Here is a 23,258-nt window from a genome sequence, read left to right on the forward strand (position 1 = left end):
CATCGGCCGGAGCCATCGAGGGCCGTGTAGCGTCATGTAGAGCCATCGCGGCCTGAGCGGGAGACGCCGGGCACCGGTATTGTGCCCAAATCCGACTCCCGTACAAAATCCTCCCCCCCTCGCATGAACGCGCATTCTGCTGCGCTTCCGACAGGCCGGCCTCCAAGCGGAGCGCCCGACCCGCTCAGCTTGTCGCGGTGTCGTGCGTATCGCGCCCGAAAGTACCCGCGCCGCGGGTTAGGGGCTCGCTCGCGACCCTAATAAGGATAAGCGGTGCAGATAATGAGGTGAGATTTGTTTATTTATTTATTTATTTAATTTTTGAAGGTGCGTCGCTACGTCACAGATTTTCACTTTTTGCGGGTGGTTTTGGTCCCCATTAACCGGGTCTAAAAAATAATAATTAAAAAAAATAATAAAAAAAAATAGATAAAATAAAAAAATTGAAGGTGCGCCGCTACTTCGCGGATTTTCACTTATCGCAGGTGGTTTTGGTCCCCATTAACCGCGATAACCAAGGTCTTACTGTACTCAACACGTTACATTGGGTATTTATGTATTATATTCCTTTTACTTTATTATTGTTTTAATTTCAACACAAGGATACTGCTGGAATTTCCCTTCGGGGATGAATTAAGTATCTATCTATCTATCTATCTATCTATCTGACAGATTACATGTAATAGTGTAACAAAATCAGGATACGAAAAAATTGTTATTGTATTCCGTTACAGTTACAGAATAAAAGATGTAATCAAATTACAGGTATAGTTTGTAAAAATAAGGATTATTTTGCAGGATTTCAAATGTATTTAAAATAATTTTGATGTTGGACACTACAGGGGACAATACAGTATTGAAGTCATGTGTGCATGAGGGTTAACTCTTTCTATTATTTTCCTTGTTTGCATTAGCTTTGTTCACATTCGCCATGTCTGTTCGCTCCCATCTCATTCCACACACATCCAGCGGTGAGCTGCACTCTCGGTATGAACAATTGAAATTAAATGATGAATGGAATTTAATTCCTGGGAGCAGGTACCCTCTTCCACAGCATTCTTTCAAGCATCCATTCACTTAATGCACTCACAAGTGTCTTACATTTACAAAAAGTACTCAAAGATGAATTGTGTCCATCATAATTTCAATTACTGACACTAGAGAGACAGAGAGATGACAAGAAGCCCGAGAGTGTGTTGGAAATTAAAAAAAATAACACTTTGTGTGTTTAAAACTATATTGAGTTCTTGATGTGCTCATAATGTGAACTAAATCAAACACACTGTACTACGTGATTAAAATTGAGCAGTTTTATGTTGGACTACAAGCATCTACCTGATCTTGGTTTCCTCTATTTGTTTTTCAAGTTTACATTGTTCATTTATTTTAAACCAAATTTTGTAATTTTATTTATATTTAATTTATTTTGTCTTTTTAGCATAATTGGTATTGGAGTAATCCAAAGTAATTAAAACTAATCAAGTTAAATTACATTAATGTTAGGGTATTTGGATTACATTACTGATTACATTTTTCAACAGGTAATTAGTACCTGAATCATATTACATTTTTAGAGTAACCCTCCCAACCCTGCTAAAAAAACCTATCAAAATTTACCAATCTCCAGGAAAAAAAGGTGTACAGACACCAATGTACATTATTGGGTCCAAAATAATCAAAATTGGCCCAAATATGGACTATGCTATTTATTTTTAGCCAACCTTTGGGGTGTTTATTTTTGTTTTGTTTCTTTGCAAATCATGTTTTTAGAAATGTATTCACGCCTCACCCAATTAGGGTGTTATTTTACATAATAATAACAATAAAAAATACTACTACTAATAATAATAACAATAATAAAAAACTAAATATATATTTGTACCAGCCCAATATTTTTGTGTTGACCCAGTTTTTAGGAAAAATTTTGAACAAAATAACCCAATCTGTTTGGTTAGTTTGGACAAAATGGGTTGCTTGGGGATTGGTGTAAAAAGCACAGCTTTAAAAAAACTGAGGCAATCGTAAAAATAACCCAATTTTTAGATTTTTATGAAATTAGGTGTTTTGGCTGAACCAGGGCTCCATAATGGACAAAAGAAAACAAAACAACAAAGATGTCTAGAGCTGCTAAAATTTTAAGCTTTATGCAAACCAATGTTTAAATTAAGACAAAGAAGGGATACATTCATAAAGGTTAATAATTTGATATTTATTCCAAATATTTTTAAAGCATTTGAAAATAATAAGAATGTTTGCGTTTTGTTTTTCCTTTGCCACTAGGACAGTGCTAAAGAGCCGCAGGTTGCTGACCCTCAAGCTAAATAGTGCAAGAGGATGGGTCAAATTATTCCATGTAGTGTACTGGTTCATTCATTACCCAAATTGGGCTATTTTTTTTAAATAGATTTTGAATAGACTGGAGCAATTTTGATAACAACCCAAATTTGTGTTCTGTCCATAACAAATAAACTCATTTTGTAGCATTTGTTCCTTGCTAACATAGTGCAAGAACTTGCGTCAAAATCAGTAGAGTATTGGTCCATTCTTGACCCAAATTGGATTATAATTTTTCCAAAACTGTTTTCTGTAGTATTGAGATGACATCTTGTTCATAAGAAAGTCTACCAAAAAGTCCTGTTTTTTGCACATCATAGCTCGGTTCGGAATGTTGAAACAAATTGGTATTGCAAGATCCAGGCTAAAACCTTTCCTTCCTCATCTGAAACATTTCCACGAAATATGATAGAAAATTGGAAATCTGTACAATGGAAAGTCAGATGACACCCAATTGTGAAGCTGGCACAGTTAAAAACAGTTTCATGACAGAACCAGTCAAAATCCCAGAAAACTAGGTTAGTCAACCAATAAACCAGTAAATATCTTCCGTCCTATTCACTGCAATCCACTTACACAGTCCGACAAGGTGTAAAAAGGCTTTTCTGCAGAAAATAGCTTCGCCTGGCCCTCCTCCTTGTGTCTCTGCGGAGCCATCATCCTAGACATTAACTCGGTCGTAATGAGCTGGATAAAACCCAGGCTCTAAGAAGAAAAAAATCAATTTTCCGGGCCCGATGAGAGGGCTGAAAAAAAATCTGACAAAGTAAAGGCCGAGGGAGAACTGGGTGACCTGAACTGGGAAAGAAGAAAACAGTCCTTTGCTTGTACGTATCACTAACCCCTTTTACTTTCAGTCACAGATCACAGCAGGTCAGAGGAAGCTTTACACTCCCCACCCCCCTTCTCCACCCCTGAGACGCCATCGATCCCATCGAGCCGCCGCACTGTTACGTAACGCCGCCTGGCCTGGCCTCCAAGAGTTATTCCTACTTATTCGCTTAGTAAATTAAATGCTATCAAGCATGTCGCTGTGGTAACACGGAAGTTAACCTGTTAAAGTGGTCCAATAGAGCAATATGTCAATCTACTTCAGAAGGGGAAGAAAAAGGGGGGGTTTGCATTTTGATGCAGTGCAGGCTGGTTTGCGCACAGGACGAAAGGGCTGTCGACACGGCTGCCTTTGTGTTTTATGCTGCGCTATTAGCGGGCAGAGATAAATGGAAACTCTCTGCTAAGAATCTGTTAAGGAATTCAACATATTGCTGGCGGTGCCACATAAAAGAGTCTTCACAAATCAAAGCACAATATGCTGTCATCAATAAGATGAAAATCCAGTTTTTTCGGGGGGTGGTGATGTTTAATGGATGAAAACAATTGACTAAAATTGTAAAAAATATAGAGGCATCAAAAGGAAAGTTGATAGGCGTAGGACTTTTTGTGTGTGCAATTTGAGAGATAAAATCCCAACAATGTTATTAGTTTCGAATGTTGAGTATTTTTCCTATTATTTTAACTTTTAATTGGATTTTCTTATCAAACAATGAAAATAAATATACAACAAGCAAATTTGTCTACAATAGCAGAATACTTTTCTCGTTGAAAGAAATATTATCTAATCTACCTAGAGAATACTTCAATTGAGAAATAATCCATAACATCTGCTAAGATAAAAAAGCAACAATGTCTTTTCTCATTTAAGTATGGGGAAAAAAAAATCAATTGAGAAAGAATTTATACCATTTGCTATATCTGGCAATTTGTTCATTTTAAATATCATTTGACTAATTTCACAAGAGAAAAAAGTTCAAATAATCTTAATGTAAGTAAAAATAATAAATCTAATAATAGTAAGCTAAACTTTGTGCAAATGGGGTAAATAATTTCTTTTAGACAACTGGTTTAAACATGTCGCTGTTATACATACATGCTGTTTATATACAATACTTTATTGTGAGAAAATAATCATAACCTTTATTTTAAAAAACAATTGCTAAAAACAATTATTTTCAAGGAAGAATGCGCATTTAAAATCGCACAATTGTGGATAAGTAAATAATGTGTCTGCCAAGAGTATTACATTTAGTGAGAACCGTTTTCAGTACTATACTTTTTCAGTGAAAAACACTTTGTTTCCAAAATGTTCTTATGCAATTTTTGTGGATAACTGCAGAATATTTTGAAGCAAAGGTTTACAATTATACTAAAAATATGGCTATTTAAAATTAAATTATATTTTTGAATACATTTATGTGATATTCATAAAGGTATAATGATGGTCAGTGCCCTAAACAAGTTTGACTATTTAATAAAACATTGCTGACTTACTAAAAATGAAATCGTCTGTGATAAAGTATTCAGCTGCATAGGTCTTCTACGCCTCATAATTGCCCCATTATTCCATATTCCTCTATTCGTTCACATTTTAGCTTCTTAATGAATGAACCGACTCGCCTTTCTGTTTACTCCACATTTGAATGGTGATGTGTTTTGTTGTATGGCCTTCCTTGAATTAGTCCTTTGACATGGCGTCGTTTGGCCGTGACTTGTGGGTAATTGAAAACCACAATCAAGTGGTGCAACTTAGCAAAGAGACAAGTAGAGTAATTGCACTTTTTTATGCGGTCTCCGAAGTGTGAATTTTATAGGCAATTTGATGGGGGAAAGGGGTACTTTTGTACCTTGTGTGCAACAGTCGAAGCCTTGCCACACCTGTTTGTCAGTCAGAAATAAACTGCACACATTTTTATGTTAACATATTAAATCATTATGAATAGATTAGTATTGTGACCTACAAAGTCCATTGCATTTTTTGTGTCACTGGCAGTCACTATTTTGCTTTGTATTGCAAATGAAGTAGAGGGGAAAGAAAGGTAACTATAAAGCTGAGGTAATGCCCTCGCTTGCAGAGAAGGAAATCAACCATCTCACAATGAGAACACTCTCAAGTGATCCTGTTTGGCCAAATGTGTCTTTAAATTTTAATTCAGGAGTAAAGAAGCATTTAAGCATTCACTCCTTAGTTAAAGCAAACTTAAACCTTTAACTCCAGAGTTAAAGTGAATTAGACGCCTGAACATGACAGTTAAATTCATTTTAAAGCTTTATCTTTAAAGATAAATGTCGTGTCCAGCAGGGTCGCCGTGGCAACCGGCTGGCCCCGCCCCCTGGGCAACAGCTGAAGCAGATCGCCTAATTTGCGTTTGGGGGTTTGGGGTTTTGAGGGTGCTGGCTCATTGCATTTTCTGTTTTGCATTTTCTGTCTGCATCTCCCGTTCTGTTTTGCTCTGTCCTGTTTTGTTTGAGTCGGAAGAAACCTGTGTTTGCACGTTTTTTGTTAAAGCCTGTTTGTTCTGTCTTGTCCCTGAGTTTTGGACGACTTTTATTTTGGTAAATAAAAGTTTTGATCGTCAACGCAATTGAGTTCTCCCTTCCTGCCTCCTGCCTCCGTTCTGGTCCGGTCCTCTCCCTCGTGACAATAAACCTTTGACTATATTGTAACAATAGAGTTAAAGCTTTAACATTGCTTTATCGGTTGGGTTTAAATAGGTAGGTAGGTAGGTAGGTAGGTAGGTCGGTAGGTGGATAGATGGATACTTTATTCATCCCTGTAGGAATAAAAGATAAATAAAAGATATATTAATTTTAAGGCCACGGCGTGTCACGGGAAAAAGCACAACTGACTGATTGGTCGCTAGCTGTCAATCATAACGAAAGCCCCCTGCCCCCTCTCTCCAATCCATTAAGATGCTTGAAAACAAACATCGGAGCACGTACATGCTTCCCCTAAGGGCAACTCGTGGTGCTCGTTAGCATTACCGGATCATCGGCCCGGCCTCATTCTTGCATCTTTTCTCGATGCGGGATGTGATTAAGATCATGTGACGGCGTATCATTGCAGGATGAAAATAAATACGGTGGTCCCTCTACAAACAAGCTACTTTAGTTTAAGAGAAACTTGGGATATGAGATGAGAGAAAATAAGAGAGAAAATCCAAGTTATGACAATGTGGAGACACAACCAATAGAGGGCGAGACCGCTCACCACTAGCATCAGCTCCTCCCATTTATCACGTGTGTTTCCCGCCATACCAACCTGATCCAGCACACTTCACTTGTGTTGTTTTTATTTTGATCTTCCTGTCTTATGCTCCTTCACTACACCTGCACCTTTCTTTCACTCATCCACCACCAAGCATACACCTCCGTTTGCAACCACAGACTTCCCTAATGATTAGTGCTCATAATAAACTCGCATTTTATTAAATTTATATCATTTTACTTATCTTATTACTAATTTTTGTATGTTCAATTACTATTTCAATGTCTTTTTTTGTGATCAGAAAGATGTGTTTCATAGCTATTTGGGGTAACTTTGACAATTTTAGGAGGCAGGTTAATTGGTTTTCAGTCATTTCTCACAGGAAATATTTTTCGAGATGCGAGACATTCTAGATACAAGCTTGATCTGGGAAATAATACATTTTGTATGAAGAGGGGAAAATTGAGGTGACCATCATTGCAGATCTGAAAATAACTATGAGAAAAAGCAACCAAAAAAAACAATATTGAATCGAGTTGGATTACACAACTAAATACAATACAAAATAAAACTAAAACCGAATGAATTTCATGTTAATTTATATAAAATATCAACTCAATAAATAAAATCAGTATCAATATCTGGTGGGTGGCTTCGGCCGACAGCGCAGCAGATTTTCCCCATTATTGGCTAAACAAGTAAATGCTTACGTTTATTCAGTGTTAATATGTTAACCCATTTTGTAACAATGACAATAAAGATATATTCTATTCTTTATTCTGTTCTATTCTTCTATTGTGTTAAAGTTTTTCTCATTTAACTTCAATTTTCTTTTTTTTTACAAAATCACTGAATTTTCAGATTATATTATGAACATTATTGATACAATCATTATGTAACATTCTACGGGGCTGAATGTCTGCTTATGCAACATGAGGCATGCAATGCCATCCAGTAATTGTTATTGTTGCATGGACTTTTTTACATAATGGCGGGCCATTTACACTGAAGTTTTTTTTTTTCAAAAGGAGTAACACAGAGACCTAATTTATAGGTTAATGTAAGATAATAAACCATGTTTTCTATGCTACAGTTTATATATTGATTTCTTGCTCCAACAATCAAATTATGAATAATTCATTCATTTGTAGATCTGACTGGGCCTCACTAGACTTGAACCTTACCGCATGATACAGCTGGCCATAGTCGTAAGGGTCGGACATAAAAGAAGCTCTAAATGCATCCTTCCGCCTCCCTTCGTCCCCGACTCCGAATGCACTCAAAATTACCCACAATGCTGCGGAGCCTGGCTGGATGCGACACAAATGTCCACGAAATAAACACCCAGCTCACAAGTCATCAAAGCCCGTGAGACTCGACAATCCTCTTTGGGGCACCAACGGATTATCCGTACTAACCCACATACTCTCGCTCTACGCTCCAGGCTGACGACAGACATCACGTCGCAAATTAACACCCTACCACTCCCAACACACACCTGCACGCACGCACCCGCATATCAACCACATCTGCTACGCTCACAACACACACACACGTAAACATGCACATATCATGCACCTCAGCTTTTGAGATGACTGCAGGTCAAACGAGTCACCTTCTGAAACGCTGCAAGGATGCTCGCAAAAGCTTTAGGCCTGTTGTCACAGGTACAAAACTCAACTGTGTTAGTTTTAAACCGGGTGCAAATGTGACTTTTAAATGTTCGGCTAAAGCAAATACCGAGACCTCTTTGCGCTTCGATTATTAATGGTTAATGTCTTTGCAAATTTTTAATTGAATTGATTTTGTTTTTTTTATGTAATTGATGTCATTGTATCGTGCATTGTGTTCTGTTAGGCAGCAGAGACAACTGTGATTGGCTGGTGAATGTGGTCAATCAAACAGTGGGCGGGTGCTGCATCTGTAAACAAACTGCGAAGCATAGCGACCGCTAACTTTTAGAAGCTCGTTACGTTGAAAAGAAATTCATCAATTAAATTGGACTCTGTTGAAAGTCAGAAGAGCGCAATGAAATCGTGATCACCAGCAGGTGCTGCGTGGAGGGTTATTGGGCCCGGGAATTGACAGAAGCGCCGTCGGGAGAGAAAGCAATTGCGTAGCATGAGTTCCGGCCAGGGTTGGGTAGGGTTACTTTAACTTGATTACTTTCAATTACTTTTGGATTACTCCAATACCAAATATGCTAATAAAAGACAAAAGAAACTAAATATGAATAAAATGAAAATAAATCCAAACAGCTTGCCAACATCTTTTTTGCTGTTCCATGTATTCCGTTACTCCCCAAGCCTGGATAAAATTTAGTTTTTTTATTCATATTTAGTTTATTTTGTCTTTTATTTGCATATTTGGTATTGGAGTAATCCAAAAGTAATTGAAAGTAATCAAGTTAAAGTAACCCTACCCAACCCTGGTTCCGGCCTAGTGCTACGTCTAGGCTAATCCACCACTGAGGACCCTGTATCTTTCCAACGCCAGGTCCATTAGCCATGAAATGAATGACTTGAAGTCACAGATCGCGGAAACCGATAAATTCGGGACAGTTTTATTTTAATCATCACAGGGATCTGGCTCAATTTGAGGACAACAGTTGCTCGCGCGCAGCTACCCAGTCGCTCTCTAAATTGCTTCCTTACACTGAATTGCGTTTACTTTTGTGTAAGGACAATAAAAGCATTAATTCAATCAGATATGTATTCAGTGCATTGATAATCAGCCAAATTGGGATTGAGCTTAACCCAACCGCCCCTCGTGCTGGGAACATTGTGTGGTGGGAAGCATTGTGTGGTTTGAATCATGTTTTGTTAACAGCATTCCAAAGCCAATGCTGCTTCCGCCAACCCTATTATGCAGATCTGCAGCAAAATATTCTATAACACTGTGTTGGCTAAGGCAATTAGCAGTCATGGAACAAAGAGCTCATAGACAATAGGCACAAGGGGGGAAAAGATGAGCATGACAGAAGATACAGGCTGCAAGCTTGACAAGACAACTGTCTATGCTGTTTGTTGTCTCTCTCCAGTGGATTCACTTCACATTGTGTTGTCACATGACATCACCTCACTGAAAAAAGGAAAAAAAAACGTGTCTTTTGTTCACTTCCCGTGACACCAACCATCAAACAAATCCTCTGAGAGCAGTCTACCGGTTTCTCTATCCCAGACTTATCGATCTGAGAAAATCAACGGATGTCGTTGCCAATTGAGGGTGGTACGGCCAATTTTCTAAGGCTCGGGGAAAATACATCAGCCGTACCTGACAGGTAAAAAGCTGAGTGGTGAAAGGGGAAAACTGAGGGGGGGGGAACATCCACTGTGTCTGTGCCAGCCCGTAGAACACCGGCGGCTATTTCTCACTGAAGAATGTGCGAAAAACAATATGGAAGAATATGCTCGCGGGTAGCTGCCAACCGTCACTAAAATGGAGGGCAGCGACTACTGCAGTCCTTGGATTCAGACCTTTTTATATTATCCAAGAAAAGTAATGCAAAAGCAAACAAATTAAAAGGACATTTGAGGCTGCCTAGTTATATAAATGTTACAAGCCAGAAACGGAGACAGGACCCAGTAGCGTTCCTTTACTCAGTTTTATTGATAAAGAAAGAGAGCAGTGCTTGCATCCACGATCAGATGATCGACAGACACGGGTAGCAGGTGGCTGGAACGCGGAAGTGGCAAGGTTAATCGTAGGCAGCAGGGATACTGGTCGCTAGCCGGGACGGGAGAGCAAGGGCGGTATCGAGTCCAGAAAAGAGGTTGGCAACAGGTATCAGGCAGGAAGCAGGGCAAAACAAGTCGGTGGTCGGGATGGCAGAGCAGGGCAGAAACGGGTCCAGAAACAGGTCGGCAACAGGTATCAGGCAGGAGAAAACGGGGCAGGAAAATGTCGGAAGGTATGAGCTTGGCTAGCTGGGAGCATAAGTTCGCAAACGGTCTGACAGCTTCTTCTTGGAAGCCGGGGGTTTAAAAAGAGTCTTTGAACCAATCACGCTAAAGGCTGTTGGCGCCAAAGGGGCAGCCGCAGGTGCCCCGAATCAGTAATCATGACAATTAAATCGTTGAGGGCCATTTACTGCTTCAGGCTATATTTTACTGTAACTGGGCAAGCTGTGAATGAGGTAAAATATATTATGCTATACATAAGGTTGTATTCAATAATAACTTTTTAATAATTTTGTATCTAAGATTTAAATGGGTGTATGTTAGACTTATTGACTTTGGCGAAATGATGTTTATCTTTCACAGTTGATCCGTCGCTAATTTGGCAGTTTGTTTAGGCGTAATACAGTTCATGGCAGAGCACATGAGAGTTTTTAATTCATGTGATATTTGGAAGATTATCGTTTTAAATTGCTGGTCAATTGCAATAAAAGCAGCTCATTTACGTAGTGAGACATGGCAACGGTAAGACACTCAGGTTTGCTAGTTAGCACGAGCTAACTTATTATGTTGAGTGTCTTTGATGTGACTCGTACCTATTTAACGTAGAATTGATCAGAAATTCATCAAACGTACCAGGTGAAAAATGCTCGCTGCAAATCCTGAAATAATTTGAGGGCTGCGTGTGTTTTGCTGATAAACATCGCCTTCTTCTGACTTCATCAAAACGGATACAATAAAATTCCAAATCGGGCTAAGAACCTTGCCGGTTAGCACAGCGATAAATCACCATCGTAAAAATTCGGGGTTATATTCTTCTGTCGTGGTTATTGGTGTTTGTTTCATCTCAAATGCTTATTCAAGTGCTTTCCGCTAGGGTGCCTCTTGCCGTCAGTCAGGGCTACCATTCTGTCAGGGAAGGCAACGTGACGTCAAATGCAAAGAGTCTATACATTCTTCTACAGACTATAATGCTCAAATAAATTTTATGTCATAACAATCAAACAGTCACATAGTCAAGACCAGAGTTTCCAGACCGTTTCTGAGGCCAAGGTACACACTAAATACACACCATCCATTGAAAATGTGTAAACATTAATTCTCATCACCAGTTTCATGTTTGTTAGTAATAAAGTTGCCTCAATAATAACGTTTTTCTTATCATTTGTGACCAGCTATCCTCAGGAGGTAAAGCAAGTTACTAATTTTGGTCAATAATAGTGCTGTGATTTGGGATAGTACTATAATTTCCACCTGTTTTACTATATTTCTGTCATTTTTCTCCAGAATAATAACTTAAATAATACTTAAAATGCATCCTCCCGCCTCCCGTCGTCCCCGACTCCGAATGCACTCAAAATTACCCACAATACTGCAGGGCCTGGCTGGATGTGACACAAATGTCCACGAAATAAACACCCATTATAATTACGTGCAATAGTTTATTTATTAGACTGTTTTTTGCAGTTATATCTTAAACAGCTTCTTTGAACAAAATAAGTTATTACATGCATTTCCATGGTACTACCTCATGAGAAAATAATATGTTGTCATAATTACTGATTCACCTGTGCCCGCTCATTTGGCGCCAACCGCCGTGGGTTCTGATTGGCTCCCTGTCACTATTTGAACCCAGTCTTATCAATCCCCTGTTGTCAGTCCGTCTGCGAATCTGTGTGTATACAAGGCTAGCCTTTTTCGACCCTGACTCCAAACCGTCCTGTTCTTTTGCTCCTTTTTGTGTCCGGCTACGACCTGTTTTGATCCCAACCACGTCTGCTCTCCCGTTCCGGCCACGACCTGTTTTTATCCCGACCACGTCTACTCTGCCGTCCCGGCTTACGACCCTTTTTGATCCCAACTACGTCTATACTTTCCCGTCCGGGCTTACGACTCGTTTCCGATCCCGACCACGTTTTTGCTCTCCTGGACCTGTTTTTCTGTCCCTGACACCACCAACGCCCGCTACGGAAGATCCACTTCTGTATTTGCATCACAATCCGACTGAGAGAGCGACTTGCGTTCCTGTCTAGCGAGCACCGGATCGCAGATGCTGCCCCTCCTCTCTCTACCTCAATAAACGTGTGAGAGACGTTACGCGATTGGGTCCTGTTTCCGTTTTGGTCCTGACATGTGTAAATAAAAAGGAAAACAAAAAATCTGCTGGCATCTAGATATATGGATGAATGTAACAGTTAACCGCCTGATAGCTGGGAAAAAAATGAATTCTACTAAAAAAATGGATGCTTTTTTGCAAAGATAAAATTCGTCAATTTCCTTCAGCTCACTGGACGATTTGTTTAGGACAATAGTGTCAAACAGGCGGCCCGCGGGCCAAATCAGGCCCGCTGAGGGATTGAATCCGGCCCACAAGACAACACTCAGAGAAGCGCAAGAGAAAAACAGGCTGCAGGTTGAAAAATGTCGACTTGATGTTGCCAAAGCCAGATGCCTCTCACAAAGACACTGCACTTGTATTTCTCTCTCTCTCTCTCTCTCTCTCTCTCTCTCTCTCTCTCTCTCTCTCTCTCTCTCTCTCTCTCTCTCTCTCTCTCTCTCTCACTGGTTAAAAAATACTGGTCAAGGCAGTCACACTTTAAGCGACACCTGGCATAACAATCACAAACTCATGTAGCTTACTCAAAACAACTACTCTTCAAAAGTAACATGTGGCAAAACAATAACATATCAAAGCTTTATAGATAATCCTCTACAAACACTGAATATGTGATTGGATATTTTGAAAAAAACTCTCCAAAAACTTTGTGCAACATAAACTTACCCACTTAAATGACCACATTAAAAATGAGATCGGGCATAGTAATCACGTTTTGTTTACAATAAATTTGAAGGGACAGTGTGTATTATGTAGCACGGCCTGGTGGTAAAAAAAACATTATTTGAAAAAACTAAACATTGATTTAAATGATAAGCAAAAATATATGAACTATCATGTATACATGCATTTTTAAAAAAAATTAGGAGGTCGAGAACTTAGCATTTATTCGACGCAAGATGATCCTTACTTAGAAAAAGCTGACATGATTGGCCGACATCTTGTCAATTCTCCTTTTCTTCTGTTTTTTCTTTTGCACATGATTTTAAATATTTCTTTCAACACAGATACAACACAGAAAATAATTAGAGCAGAGTTTGTCATGATTAACCGAAGAGATTCACCTGGGCCCGCTCATTTGGCGCCAACCACCGCGGGTTCTGATTGAATCCCTGTCACTATTTGAACTCAGTCCTGTCAGTGCCCTTTTGTCAGTCCGTCTGTGAACCACAGTTAACACTACTCAAGCCTTTTTCGACCCTGACTCCCACCTGTTTTTTGCTCCCGTCTGTTCCATGGGTCTGACCCATTTTTGATCCTGACCACCTCTACTCTCCCGTCCAAGCTTTCCACCTCTTTTGTCCCCGACCACGACTACTCTCCTTTCCTGGCTTACGACCACGTTTTTGCACTCCTGTCCCGGCTACTGACAGTTTTTTCGTTCCCGACAACGCCATCGCTCGCCACGGAAGATCCACTTCCGAGTTTTGAGCGACCTGCTTCCCGCACCTGGCGAACGCCGGATCGTGGACGCAGCCCTCCCTCTTTCCTTTAATAAAACTTGTGAGAAACGTAACGCAAGTGGGTCCTGTCTCCATTCTGGTCTTGACAGAATTAAAGAAAAAATGTTCCGGTGTAAAAAATGTGCTCGTTTAAAGTGTTGTTTTTGTTATTTTTCCTTTTTCCTTTATTCTTTTTTATATTTACTTCTTCTCTCTTTAATTTATTTTTTGCCTTTTTTTCTCAGTTTTTTTCCCCGTTATTCCGACTCTTTTCTCTGTTAATTTTTCCATGTATTTCTTTCCTTTTCACATTATTTCTATTTTTTACAACTTTTTTCTTCTTTATCTTCGTTTTCTTTTCTTTTTTTTTCTTTTATTTTGAAAGGCAAGGCAAAAAGTGAGGGAAAATAATGTGTTTTGGTCACTTTGAGTCGTCTGCAATCTTCCTTGAACATTTAGAACTCCTTTTATGTTGCACAACGCCATGCGGAGACATCTAGTGGTCAAATATTACACACTATGCCTTTAATAGGTATTATAACAATTAAATACCTTTAGAACGCCTGAATGAAAGATATCCTGACAACCATTGTTAACTTCATCCACTCCCCCTCTATGAATGAATGTATCGTTTCAGAAAACGTCGTAGGCACTAAATACTAACTTTCAATTAATGTGAGCTTTGACATTGCCCAAAAAAGTTAAAAAATATTCAGATACTTTCCTTTCCCTTACGAGAAGCGAAAATATGCAAGACAAGCCTTTAAGCAGCCATAAAAAAAAACATCTTTAATCGGATTACTTTCTTAGCAAGGTCTTCATCGCGCTCTTTATATGGGCAGATGCATGAAGTTGCGTCGGAACGGTGGCCAGGAAAGAGAACGAGCAGAATAAAGCAGGCGTAATCCCGTTAATGGCGAATTATCGAGTCGGTAATCAGGGAAGGGCCCGTTGATTGGATCCGAAACCGTGTGCACGTTTGTCCCATCTGCCGCTTTGGCAACAGATGCGCGGATTACAAGAGCGATGTTGAGGTAAGGGAACGCTCTGCCGTTTATATCCTTTGAGGTTATCGAAAGCAGTTTGGTATCTTAAAACAATGGTTCTCAACTGGTCTGAATACAGGACCCACTATTCAAACCTAATGACACGCTACGAACCAAATCAAGAAAAACAATCCAATGAAAGGACGGCGTTAAAGCAGAAGTAATAGAATCAAATCACCTTATTTTCAAAAAGCAAAATGACCTACAAAACTTAACGACTGAAAAAAAAACAAATAATATTCCTGCCTATACGCCTACATTACTTGTAAGCAATCCCCAGGGTTGGGTAGGGTTACTTTGACTAGATTACTTTTGGAATAAATTACTAAATTTTGTGCAGGCTTGGGGAGTAACGGAATACATGGAACGGCAAAAATGATTTTGGCAAGCTGTTTGGATTTATTTTCACTTTGTTTCTGTCGCTATTTATGTTAGTTTTGCCGGAGATCAAAGAGATCAAAGCCAGGAGAGAAAGCTTACCACGTGTTGTGAGTCATAATTTTATTCATATTTAGTTTATTTTGTCTTTTATTAGCATATTTGGTATTGGAGTAATCCAAAAGTAATTGAAAGTAATCCAGTTAAAGTAACCCTACCCAACCCTGCAATCCCCTAACACTGCTTTGAAATAGCCACATACTAAAATAATATAAAAGTATTATTGAAGCGTTTACTTAAATATTGATGATGTCACAAACCAGGAACGGAGACGGGACCCAAAAGCGCTCGTTTTATCAGTTTTTATTGATAAGAGGGAGAGTAAGGCTTGCTTCCACGATCTGCGGATCGACAAACACGGGTAGCAGGTGGCGGGAACGCGGAAGTGGCACTTCCGTGCCGAACGAGGAGGATCGGATACAGGCGGGAATAGCAAGTCGTTGGCCGGGGCTGGAGATCAAAGGCGGTGTCGAGTTCGTAAGCGAGGTCGGTAGCAGGAGGCAGGCAGGTAACGGGGCAAAACAGGCCAGGTAAAAAGCAGGCAGAATGGGGCGTTGTCAGGTCCGGAAACAGGTTGGCAACAAAGATCAGGCAGAAAAAAGCAGGACAGGAACGGAGTCGGACAAAAAGGCTTACTGAGCTGAAGGCAACTGTTCACATAACGATCTGACGGCTTCTTGGAAGCCGGGGGTTTAAAAAAAGAGTATCAGCCAATCAGCTGTCCGGGCTGTTGGCGCCAATTAAGCTGTCGCAGCTGCGCTCAATCGGCGATCATGACAGATAACTATCTAGTTATGTATTTAATTAAGATGAATATGCAAGTAAAAAGCTTGAAATATAACATTTTTAAACCGTTTACTGTACCTTCCAGCAGAGCTTCTATTGCCGACATTCTTAAACCTTTTTCGTAATTTTACTCGGTCGTCGTTGTCACTATTTTCCACTTTTCCTTCCCCTTATCGCTGACTTTCGTGGGACCCATTATGGGCAGGAAATTGAAATAAGAAGAACAAAATCATGATATAATAAGATATGATCCCTCTAAAACGCTCTGATTGGGTGATCAGGTAGAAGAGATTGGTCAGGGCATCCTTACCATCTACTCTTATGGAGAGTTATTGACACTGCGTTTTTCTTTTAAGCATTTCTTGGCCAAGAAAAGGCCCGCAACCCTCTAAAACGGTCCTGCATCCCACTTTTGGGTCCTGACCCAACAGTTGAGAAACACTGGCTTAAAAAACTTTGAAAACTCGGTAACCATCATCTTCAAGTAATCAAAAACGTATCTCCAAACGATGGTTGTACTCCCAAAAGTAAATAAAAAATATTCATTTGTTAGCAAATTTACATTATTTTTCTTTACTGAAGATTCCGTTTTTTTTTTGTATTTCTTTTTTTCATTTATTCTGCCATTTTGTATAGTTTTCCCATTTTAATTACTAGCCATTTTCTATATATTTTTGAGACTCTTTTAAAGGGATATTGTCTATTATTAGAAGACTGGATGTCGCTGTGTTCTGTAGTGCAACTAAAAACCACGAGGAAGAATACAAACTACGGAGACTCTAAGTGACCAAACTGCATCTTCTTCAGTTTTTTTTTTTTTGGGGTGAAACCTTGGGGTATTTTCGGGTACCCGTAGCAGCAAGATGGTAAATAATTATACCAGCTCTACCTGGGTTAGGCTCATGTTATGCAAAATAAGTGTAAATTTGTCCACATCCGAAAGTTTTATATTTTTATATTTTTAGCCTTTTACTGGTATATTCCTCTTTATTAACTACATAATTATATAGGTATCCATGTTTAGGTACCCGCTTTATTAATATTTAGAATTTATTTTATTATAGTGCTACTTTAAAATACGGGGTGGCTTTTATGTGATGTAGGCTTATATGAGAGTTTATACGGTACTTTAATTCGTTTTGGTTTCACTGGTCTTTGTGTTTTATTTTTTTTTAAGGTGAAATTATTCTACTATCTCTGTTCCAAACCGCACAATCATTTCATTAGATGATTTGAGAAGTGGATTTTTTTCTTTATTTGTGTCGCAGGTTGTCATTAAGGTGGAATTGTGGGTCCTGAAGTCTGACCAGATGAGAAGCAGTGCATTAAAAGATGTAAAGTATTTGCATTTAAACACATTTATCCTTATAAGAGGTCAAAAAGCTAACATAGGCAACCAACCAAAAATAGTAAACACAAACAGCAGGAGAGTGCCCTCCGTTTTTCTTTTGCAACACGTTCAGCAGATTTGGCCTGCTAGCTCCACTGAGTCATGGCTTTCCTGCCCAATCAATATGTCCAATCATGAGTGGAGCTGGCCTCCTGATCGTAGCGGAAGGGCACTTTTATGTGGCAAAGGTTTTTCCTTACAATCAAACCAACCAACAGAAGCTCCCACTAATCCGGTTTCAGGGACCACACCTTGAACAGTTCTACAACATCTCATAGACAACAGTGTTTCTCAAATGGTGGGTCTGGACCCAATTGTGGGTCACGGGCCTTGACCTTTGCAAAATGATGCAAATGAGAAGGTAATTTAACTTCTTAACAGTAGGTGGCGATCATTTCCTGCAAATGCGATTTGACTTTTTCCACACCACAGAAAAAGACGGATGAAGGTTGTTTACACATGTTGAGCATGGCAAAACAAACATACGGATTTTATTATCTTAAAAAGAAAGTTGCAGAAGTGGAGGGTTTTGGATTTCATTAAAAAAATCAGCGAATTGAGCACAATTTTTTTTTGCTATCATCTACTTATCGATATTATCGATACTATTGTCTTGGGTCAATGCTGTCTTCCCAATTTATTGATTTGTAGAATAGTGTTGTTAGTGGATCTTCAGAGGATAGATTAGAGGTTAGAACGGTAACACAGGTAATAAAACCCTACACAGCCCATGCCGACAAATTACTAAATTGCCAAGCGCACAGACACGGCCGAGAGAGAAGCCCAATCCTGCCGGAACCCGAACGTGATGATAGATATTTAAGACCGACCTGACCCCGATTTAGGGTCAAGCTCGGGCTTAAGACTTTACCTCTATTATACATACAATAATAGTTTCATTTTTTATACTGTTAACATTTTCACTGTAGTAATTTGAAAAAGAATGGCACATTATATTGCCCAGGATCTTCGTGCTGTTTTTATCGTAACTTTAAAATACCTAAACAAGGGAGGGGTTCAATTATTCACAGATTATGGTATCGGTAATTGTATCGAATCCGTATTTATTGATTTTACGTGGTATTTCCTTGGCTTAGATCGATACCAAAATTCCTGGTATCGCCCACCCCAAATTTGCTCTTCATATTTTGTTTCTTAATATGAATATATTTGACTTTCTCTATTTTATACTGCACAATATTTCCATTCAATGAATTTAAAAAGTGACATTTTTTGTTTATTTGAGTTGCAGCTTGTAATTAGGGTGGGCCGGTGGTTCAATAACTGATCTAAAACAGAGATCAGCCCAGACTCTCTTGTTGCAAATCCTAAGTAGCCCTTTCAGGGCTTTTTATTGTACACCAAAACCGTGGTTAATTTTCCTGACTTGAACTGTGGTAATCCTTTGAACAGAGAATGACTCGTGGCAGAGAAAGCTTGGACCTCTATCCTAGTCAGCGTCCTGGTTTAGCGCCCTCCCACGTGCTGACAGGCGGCCAGCCTCGGCCAACCCTGACCCCGAAGCCCTGGTGCTTGCGCCACTCGCGTGAGGGATTAAGCCGCCGCTGTCACTTACACCGTGCTGCAGACGGGCCAAAGAACGAGCGTCGGGAGAATTGTTGCGACTTGTTCCGAAGAGCTAGGTTGTCCGAGTGCAAGGGGGTCAAATGATTGAGGCGTCTCAAGTATCTGGGCCCCCAAAAAACACTAGAATGATTTGGTAGTAGGTATAAAATGTGCAAATATGTATGATAAGAAATAGACTTTAAGGAACACCTGACTATAAACTGCACTGTACCCATTATGTTTGTAATTTTCTACAGTATTAAGCAGCACCGGACTATAAACCAAAGGAGCTCTTGTTGTTTACTTGTATCATTACCCAGAACGACGGCACATGGAACGTTTTTCTGGTTTTAGTAACATACCTTAATTATTCATTTCACATAGTGCTAGCAACGTGGTTGCAACACATCACTAATTGGGCACTAAAAGCATACTAGGGGCGGCAGTGGCTCAGGAGGTAGAGCGCTCGTCTTGGGATCAAGAGATCACAGTTCAAATCCCGGCTCCTCCGTGTTACATGTCAAAGTGTCCTTGGGTATAACACTGAACCCCTAATACTCCCAATAAGCAGGTTAGCGCCTTACATGGCTGCACGGCCGCTGTTGGGAAATGTGAAGCACAATGTAAAGTCTTGACTTAAAAAGCGCTATATAAATGCAGATCATTTCATTTCATTTCATACTTATCAACACCACCAGTTTACGCGTTAGACCGCCACCCTTCTTAAAAACGCCTTGACTCGAGACTAGTATTTTAGTCGACGGCTGCTTTATTCTGAAGCAAGACTGAGTCTTTGTTCGCCAAACAAACAATGGCTTAGATTTCCCTTAGGTAAAATTTTGCCACTTCCGGTTTCAAACAAGTTCATTTGTTCATTAAATATTCTGGAGATAGATTGTGTTTTGCGTGTGACAATAGAGTGCTCAATAACATCTACTTCTACTTAGCAGAGCAGGAAACATCATCAAGGACTTTTCTCACCCCGGCCACCATCTCTTCGACCTGCTGCCTTCCGGCAAGCGCTACAGGTCACACAAAGCAAAAACGAACAGACTCAGAGACAGTTTCTTCCCCACAGCCATTACCACCCTAAACAGACACCGCACAAAAAACTGAAAACTGTTGCAAAAAACTACCTCACACGTATGTAAATGGTACTCAAGTACATGCTGTCTGCACTATGCTTGTTCACCGCTCAAACAGACACCGCACTAAAAAAAAAAAAAAAAAACTGAAAACTCATGCCAACACTACCTCATACGAATACAATGTTACTCATGTCTTGTTCTTGCACATGCCGACTGCACTACGTTTAATGCTCAAATTGCACAATGTCTGACCATTTCCTGTTCCTGCACTATGATGTCTATGTTTGCACCAATGCATATGCTGACTATTTTTGCACTATGATGACTTTGCACCAAATGCAATATTGCACAACCGTTACGATACCAACGTTATCACGACAACCCTGTATGTAACATCCCACATGCCGACATTTCTTGTGTAAATACCATGTAAATTATAACTATAGCCTTATCCCCCTTGTCTTATAACATTATCTTCTCTGTTCCTTTATCTTCTTGCTCATACCTCACTATGAATGTGTAAAACTGGAGTGTCATGCCCAATTTCGTTGTCACAATATGTTAGCCCATTTGTAGCAATGACAATAAAGGTATATTCTATTCTATTCTATTCTATTCTATTCTATTCTTTTTAATGTCAAGAGATGGTTGTTCATGTAGTTTGACTAACTTCTTGTGGCCAATATATTTGTTGTGTTGTACTATATTTATAACAGGCATGTTTTTGGACACCTATAAATCTTCTCAAAATTTGGGCGACTGAACAAGCAGTGTTCGTTACATACTCCAATTTCTCTACCAAGTGAACATTATGAATATTACGATACATTAAACAGTTTATCGATGACTGCTGCTCTCTTTTCCCACATGCCACATGAATTTTAGGTCAGTTCCCTCATTATTTCTGGTCATCCTGAAAGGGGGATTACCACTTGTGAGGTCCCTTCTCAAGGTTTCTCTTTTTCCTCACACTGAGGTTTTGAGCTGTTCCTTGCCTGCATGTTGGTTTAAGATTAGGTAATTGTGTCATTGTAATCCTGTGCAGTCCTTTGAGACATTTTTGTGATTAAGGGCTATATAAATAAATGTGATTTGACTTGACTTGACTTGAATTTCTCAAAATTGTCACAAATGTATTGCAGACATTTTAAAATAAAGTGCGATGGGTTGAAGGATCCCTTAACCTCTAGGATTGTAGGGGAACCACTTCCTGTGGTGTATCTTAGGCAAGTACAGCCCTGTGGCACTCATGGTAAAATTAGAATGAAAATTCTTGTTCGTGTTTTGATGGGCTGAGCTGACGCTCGCTCTTCTGCATGAATAAATGAACACAGCATTCATAATATAAATGGTCTCAACACATGCTGAGCAGAGACGTCAGTTCTACGTCACAAGACAGCACCTTCTGCGTACAAACTTTGATTTATTGATGAGAAGGGTAAGCGATCAACAGGCATGAGAGTTCAACCCAGATCCTCTCACTGTGAGAGCTTCCATTCCACTGAACTGCCAATATGGAGAAAATTGCATTCCATCAGAGCTTGGCAGTTTTGTGAAAATTATGTGGCATTTGTGTGGCAGTTGTGTTCGTAATTTGTGATTAGTTGTAGTTTCACAGGGTGCGTCATTGATTAAAAAAAAAAAGAAAAACAATACGGCGACACAATTACCATGTATTCCGAGAGTTTTACCGTGTTCAAGATTTTCCTGCGACATTGATGACAACTGTGAATATTTCTGACATATTCCAATTACATCTGTGAGACATTGCTACCATTTTAAGATGTTCAAACTTTCTCTCTGACAAAACGGACACTTAGGAATACTTTTGACAAATTAAGAACACAATTGTGACACAAATACAACACTTTCAGAAAAAGGTACCCTGTTGTAGATTTTCTTTCGACATTGATGACCACTGTCAATATTTCTGACCGGTTATGATCACATCTGTGACATGTTACTACGCATTCAAGATGTTAACATTTTCCCTGTGACTGAAGGGACATCAAGGACTAATTTTGACGAATTATGAACAGGACTTTGACATAAATGTGCCAGATTCGGATATTTTAACGTGTTAAAAAATTGTAAGACTATGCTGCCATATATGAGTTATTTCTACAGGTGACATTTTAAAAATATTCTAAACTTTTCTTTAGAAACAGCAATAATTACAAATAATCCCAAAAAAGACCGAACACAACTGCGACATAAATGCAACATTTCCCGACAATCTAAACATCCTAAATATACTTGCAAAGATATCGACAGCTACGAGTAATCATAAAAATTTGTATATACAACTGCGACACAACATATTCCCACAATTTTCTTAACATTTTCCCTGCAACAATAACAAATTAAGACCACTTCATAAGACAATTGTGACATTCTAACAGCTGTCAAAATCAGACAAAGTGCAGGATATAAACTTTAGCTCAAATCTACAAACTTCCTCATTGTGTAATTTCTTGAAGTTAAAACGAAACTTTAGCTTGTAAAAAAATGTTCATCTAAATTCTGTGCACTTAACAGCATCAAATTTGATATTGATATTTTTCCTGACTTTCAACAAAACACAGTTTTCTGTTCCATATTGCTATTGATGTAAATATAATAGCCGGCACCTGAATTCCGCAAAACTCATTAAATTCCTCACAAAAGTTATGCTTTATTCATGGAATTCATTATCATAACCCCCCTGAGTGACATAAATCTTGATACAATGAGACAGAGGCTCATAAAAAAAGTCAAATTAGTTAAGAGATCTAGTCATGAGGTGCTTTGACCCTAAGACTCGGAAGCGAGTCTGTAAAACCAGTGACTCGTACGGTTTGGATCCAGCCCACGCGTACCCTCAAGGTTGCTAATCCCGTTAGGGTGCGTCCATGCTGAGGTGTGATCAAACACCTAGCAGATGCGGGCTGAAGGGCCAAGCGTTACCGGGCTAATGGTAGCGTTTAAGAAGTTGAGGCCTAGAGTAGAAAAGTCACAGATTGTTTTTTTTGTTAATAATTATCGGATTATGGCACTGTAGGTGGCGGTAGTGCACATAGCATGTAACGCAGCATTTATTTTTCTCTATGCAGATTTGAAACAGCTTTTGTGTGC

General features: G+C 39.3%; 1 protein-coding gene across 2 annotated transcripts in view; it reads right to left on the bottom strand.

Moving 5' to 3' along the window:
• lnx1 (ligand of numb-protein X 1) overlaps positions 1-23,258 on the bottom strand; it is a 72,765-nt gene that overhangs the window by 31,541 nt on the left and 17,966 nt on the right. The window lies entirely within an intron of this gene.

This window comes from Urocampus carinirostris, chromosome 12, assembly GCF_059441175.1.
Source record: "Urocampus carinirostris isolate Australia breed hairy pipefish chromosome 12, RoL_Ucar_1.0, whole genome shotgun sequence".
Taxonomy (NCBI): Eukaryota; Metazoa; Chordata; class Actinopteri; order Syngnathiformes; family Syngnathidae; genus Urocampus; species Urocampus carinirostris.